Raw genomic sequence first — 6,098 nt, 5'->3', positions numbered from 1 at the left:
TTGAGGGTTAGAGGATACATTATAACATTAGTTTGAGGGTTAGTGGATACATTATAACATTAGTTTGAGGGTTAGTGGATACATTATAACATTAGTTTGAGGGTTAGTGGATACATTATAACATTAGTTTGAGGGTTAGTAGATACATTATAACATTAGTTTGAGGGTTAGAGGATACATTATAACATTAGTTTGAGGGTTAGTGGATACATTATAACATTAGTTTGAGGGTTAGTGGATACATTATAACATTAGTTTGAGGGTTAGTAGATACATTATAACATTAGTTTGAGGGTTAGAGGATACATTATAACATTAGTTTGAGTGTTAGAGGATACATTATAACATTAGTTTGAGGGTTAGAGGATACATTATAACATTAGTTTGAGGGTTAGTGGATACATTATAACATTAGTTTGAGGGTTAGTAGATACATTATAACATTAGTTTGAGGGTTAGAGGATACATTATAACATTAGTTTGAGGGTTAGTAGATACATTATAACATTAGTTTGAGGGTTAGAGGATACATTATAACATTAGTTTGAGGGTTAGAGGATACATTATAACATTAGTTTGAGGGTTAGTGGATACATTATAACATTAGTTTGAGGGTTAGTGGATACATTATAACATTAGTTTGAGCGTTAGAGGATACATTATAACATTAGTTTGAGGGTTAGTGGATACATTATAACATTAGTTTGAGGGTTAGAGGATACTGTCAGCTTCCTGCTTCCCCTGTTTGTCTCCTGGCCTCTAGAGGTCAGCTGTGTTCCCCTTTGCCTTAGTTCTTCCTCATGTGTCCTAATTAGCTTATCCAGGTCACCTGTGCCTTGTTTCCCCTTGTGTATTTTAGCTGTGTGTTTTCCCCTTGTTTCTCACTTGGTTATTGCGTCCTGACTGTGTGTCTCCTGCTTTGTCTCACCGTGTCTGTCCTAGTAAGTTTTTGAAGTTATCTTTAGTTTGTTTTTCTCCCTCGTGGAGTTGTTTTGTTTTGCCTCCTGTTTTGGAACATTAAATCTACTTGCCTGGAGTATTGCCTTGGGTGTTTCATTTGGGTCCTACAACATCTCCTCTGTGGCTAAGGGGTAGTACCCCAGCTCTACACTTCTGAGACCGGAGTTCTAACCCGGATTGTGACAGAATAACCAAGTCAATCATGGACCCAGAAACACTCAGTTCCCAGGACCTGTTGGCGGTGATCATTCGACATGAGGCTTCTTTCCAGCGCCATGAAGCCGTTCTCAGCCGACAAGAGGAGCTGATGGCTAGACATTCTCAACTCCTGGCCGAAATGATGAGTTCCCTTCACCAGCTCTTTGAACGCCTCCTTGGTCCTCCCCCTTCCCCCGGTCACCTCCCAGTGACGACAGGCCTTCTCGGTTGGCGGAGCCCCGACTACCACCTCCCAAGCCCTTTTCTGGGGATCCAAGCTCTTGCCAGGGTTTCCTCACCCAATGCTCCCTCACCTTCGAGCTCCAACCCTCAAGTTTTCCCACAGACCGTTCCAAGATTGCCTACCTCATTACCCTTCTTTCAGACAAGGCGCTCGCCTGGGCCTCTGCGGTGTGGCAGTCCCAGGAGGCCTGTTGTGACTCCCACGCTGCATTTGTAGAAGAGTTCAAGCGGGTGTTCGATCATCCTGTCAGTGGGCGGGAGGCTTCCAAGCGCCTACTGTCTCTCCGTCAGGGCCCCCGAAGCACGGCAGATTTTGCCATTGAGTTCGAACCGTAGCAGCAAGGAGCGGATGGAATGATGAAGCGCTGAGGGTCTGCTTTCAGGGAGGGTTATCTGAGCCCCTTCAAGATGAGTTAGCCACCCGTGAACCAGCTGAAGATCTCGAGTCCCTCATAGCCTTGGCCATCCGCCTGGACAATCGTCTAAGAGAGCGGAGAACGGCTCGCCGTCAGGTGTCTCAGTCCCAAGTTCCTCTGAGCAGCTCTGTTTCTCCTGTTTGGACTCCGTCATTCAGAGCTGCCCCGGCTCCTGAACTGCCCCAGGATTCCCCGGAGAGCATGCAGTTAGGCCGTTCCAGGCTTTCTTCCAACGAAAGGGAACGTCGCATGAGGGAGCGTCGGTGCCTCTACTGCGGGGTTGCCGGCCACTTCCGCTCCACTTGCCCCGAGCTGGGAAACGCCTGTCCCCGCCCAGCTACAGGAGGGTTGTGATGGGGAAAATTAGAGCTCCTCCTACTAACGCGGTCCTAGCTATTCCAGCCACTCTGTCCTGGGAGGGCCACCAGCATCGGGTCCAGGCTATGATCGATTCCGGTGCCGCAGGTGATTTTATGGATGTAACCTTGGCTAAGGAACTTAAGATCCCTACCCAACTACTTCCTCAACCCCAGGCAGTTACAGCCTTAGATGGCAGACCTCTGGAACCAGGAAAAGTTACTGAGGCGACTCAGTCCCTGCGACTTACCATCTCTCAACACCAGCAGGAGGAGACCTTCTATCTCATTGACTCTCCCGAGTATCCTATTATCCTGGGTCACCCTTGGCTATGCAGACATAATCCCCAGATCGACTGGCCTACTGGCACCATTCTTAGCTGGGGTCCCACTTGCCAACTCACCTGCATGCTTCAGAGTTCCTCAGCCCCTAGTACCCAGTTTCAAGAGTCTGTTGACGTCTCCCGAGTCCCCAGTGTTTACCATCGGTTCAAGGCGGTGTTCAGCAAGGCCCGGGCTACTGCCTTACCGCCTCATCGCACTTATGACTGTGCCATTGATCTACTCCCTGGGTGCTGCCCTCCTAGAGGTCGGATCTTTTCCTTGTCCTCCCCGAGCACGCAGCTATGGACACCTACATTAAGGAGTCCTTGGCAGCCGGCCTCATCTATGCCTCTACTTCCCCGGCTGGGGCGGGCTTCTTTTGTTGAAAAGAAAGACGGGGGTCTGAGGCCTTGTATTGATTACCGGGGACTCAACAAGATCACGGTTCGGAATCGATACCCTCTTCCTCTCATGGCCACTGCTTTTGAGCTGCTTCAAGGGGCTTCCCATTTTTACTAAGCTGGATCTCCGCAATGCTTACCATCTCGTGCGGATCCGGCCAGGAGACGAATGGAAGACGGCGTTCAACACGCCCACGGGACACTATGAATATCGGGTGATGCCGTTCGGGCTCACCAATGCCCCCGCAGTATTCCAAGCCCTGATTAATGATGTTCTCCGGGATATGCTTAATCTGTTCGTCTTCGTGTACCTGGACGATATCCTCATCTTCTCGAGGTCACTGAAGGAACATGAGGGGCATGTTAGCCGGGTTCTCCAGAGGCTCCTTGACAATCACCTCTACGTTAAGCCTGAGAAGTGTGAATTTCATGTTTCTCAGACTCAGTTTCTCGGGTTTATTGTCACTCCCGGGCACCTAGAGATGGATCCCAAGAAGGTCAAGGCGGTCCACGATTGGCCCACACCTGCCACGGTCAAGGAGGTTCAACGGTTCATTGGCTTTTCTAACTTCTATCGGAAGTTCATCAAGAATTTCAGCTCGGTGGTAGCCCCCTTGACGACGCTTACCAAGGGAGGAGGGACCAAGATTCACTGGGGTCCGGAAGCAGCAGGGGCCTTCGAGGATCTCAAGCGCCGCTTCACTTCTGCTCCGATTCTGGTGACCCCTGACCCAGAGAGACCTTTCGTGGTGGAGGTGGACGCCTCAGAGGTGGGGGTGGGAGCCGTCCTGTCACAGAGGGGTGCGGATGGGAGATTACACCCTTGTGCCTTCATGTCTCGCCGCCTGTCTGAGGCCGAGCGCAACTACCACGTGGGGGGATCTAGAGTTGCTTGCGGTAAAACTGGCCTTGGAAGAGTGGCGCCATTGGCTTGAGGGGGCTCAACACCCTTTCCAGGTTCTCACAGACCACAAGAACCTGGAATATCTCCAACAGGCTAAGCGGATGAACCCTCGGCAAGCACGATGGTCCCTTTTCTTTAATCGATTCCAGTTCCTCCTGACTTACCGACCTGGCACCAAGAACGTCAAGCCGGATGCTCTGTCTCGAGTCTATTCTCCCGAGGTACAAGAGAAGCCCTTGGCATCGATTATTCCGAGGTCTAGGATCGTCGCACCTCTTCAGTGGGAACTAGAAAGAGGGGCACGAGAAGCTCTTGCCCATGAGCCCGATCCAGGCGGTGGTCCTGCCGGTCGCCTGTACGTTCCTCTCTCGGTTCGGGCCCGCGTCTTGCAGTGGGGTCATGAGTCGCCCTTGACATGCCATCCTGGCAGTGCTCGCACACTGGAGTTCCTCCGACGGGCGGTTTTGGTGGCCGTCCATCAAGAAGGACGTGCAGGTCTATGTTGAGGCCTGCCCTGTGTGCAACCAGGGAAAGTCGACACGCCAGCGACCCCAGGGGACTGCTCCATCCCTTACCTGTTCCTCGAAGGCCATGGTCACACCTTTCTCTGGACTTTGTTACGGGACTTCCTCTATCCCAGGGCAACACCGTCATCCTTGTGGTGGTAGACCGTTTCTCTAAGGCTGCCCGGTTTATTCCCCTGCCCAAGCTGCCCTCGGCTAAGGAGACTGCTGAGCTCCTCATGAACCATGTCTTCCGGATATTTGGCATTCCCCTGGACGTGGTCTCTGACCGAGGTCCCCAATTCTCGTCCCGGTTTTGGGGGGCCTTCTGCAGGCTTATTGGGGCCACAGCCAGCCTATCGTCAGGATTCCATCCAGAGTCTAATGGCCAAACGGAACGGATTAATCAGGATCTGGAGACCACCCTGCGGTGTATGGCGGCCAGTAATCCCACGTCTTGGGCCACCTATATCATTTGGGCTGAATATGCCCACAACACCCTCCAGTCCTCAGCCACCGGATTGTCCCCCTTCGAATGCCAGTTCGGTTACAACCCTCCATTATTTCCAGAGGAAGAGGCGCAAGTTGGTGTTCCCTCGGCCCAGCGCTTTGTCCAACGCTGTAGGCGGACCTGGAAGAAGGCCAGGTGTACCCTCCTTCGGACCTCCCAGAGATACCAAAGTCAGGCTAATCGCCACCGCCGGACGGCCCCTAGTTTCCGAGCTGGTCAGAGAGTTTGGTTGGCCACTAAGAACTTGCCCCTCCGGGTCGAATCCAAGAAGCTTTCCCAGAGATACATCGGCCCTTTCCGCATTGCTAGAAAGGTTAACCCTGTTTCGTATCGTTTAGTTCTGCCTCGCTCCCTTAGAGTTAACCCCACTTTCCATGTTTCACTCCTTAAACCTGTCTTGTCTTCTCCTTTTGCCCCCCACACAGACCCCCGCCACCTCCCAGGATCATAGACGGCCAGCCAGCCTACACAGTCCGCCGGATACTGGACTCCCGGAGGGTCCAGAACTCTCTGCAGTATCTGGTGGACTGGGAGGGCTACGGGCCAGAGGAGCGCTCCTGGGTTCCAGCCAGGGACATCCTGGACCCAGGGTTGATCCGAGATTTTCGCACCCTGGGGCCAGGGTGTTCTGGAAGGAACGTCAGGAGTCGTTCCTAGAGGAGGGGGTCCTGTCAGCTTCCTGCTTCCCCTGTTTGTCTCCTGGCCTCTAGAGGTCAGCTGTGTTCCCCCTTTGCCTTAGTTCTTCCTCATGTGTCCTAATTAGCTTATCCAGGTCACCTGTGCCTTGTTTCCCCTTGTGTATTTTAGCTGTGTGTTTTCCCCTTGTTTCTCACTTGGTTATTGCGTCCTGACTGTGTGTCTCCTGCTTTGTCTCACCGTGTCTGTCCTAGTAAGTTTTTGAAGTTATCTTTAGTTTGTTTTTCTCCCCTCGTGGAGTTGTTTTGTTTTGCCTCCTGTTTTGGAACATTAAATCTACTTGCCTGGAGTATTGCCTTGGGTGTTTCATTTGGGTCCTACAACATCTCCTCTGTGGCTAAGGGGTAGTACCCCCAGCTCTACACTTCTGAGACCGGAGTTCTAACCCGGATTGTGACAGATACATTATAACATTAGTTTGAGGGTTAGTGGATACATTATAACATTAGTTTGAGGGTTAGTGGATACATTATAACATTAGTTTGAGCGTTAGAGGATACATTATAACATTAGTTTGAGGGTTAGTGGATACATTATAACATTAGTTTGAGGGTTAGTGGATACATTATAACATTAGTTTGAGGGT

Source organism: Coregonus clupeaformis, chromosome 5, assembly GCF_020615455.1.
Source record: "Coregonus clupeaformis isolate EN_2021a chromosome 5, ASM2061545v1, whole genome shotgun sequence".
NCBI classification, from domain to species: domain Eukaryota; kingdom Metazoa; phylum Chordata; class Actinopteri; order Salmoniformes; family Salmonidae; genus Coregonus; species Coregonus clupeaformis.
Note: the sequence above shows the minus strand (reverse complement) of the source record.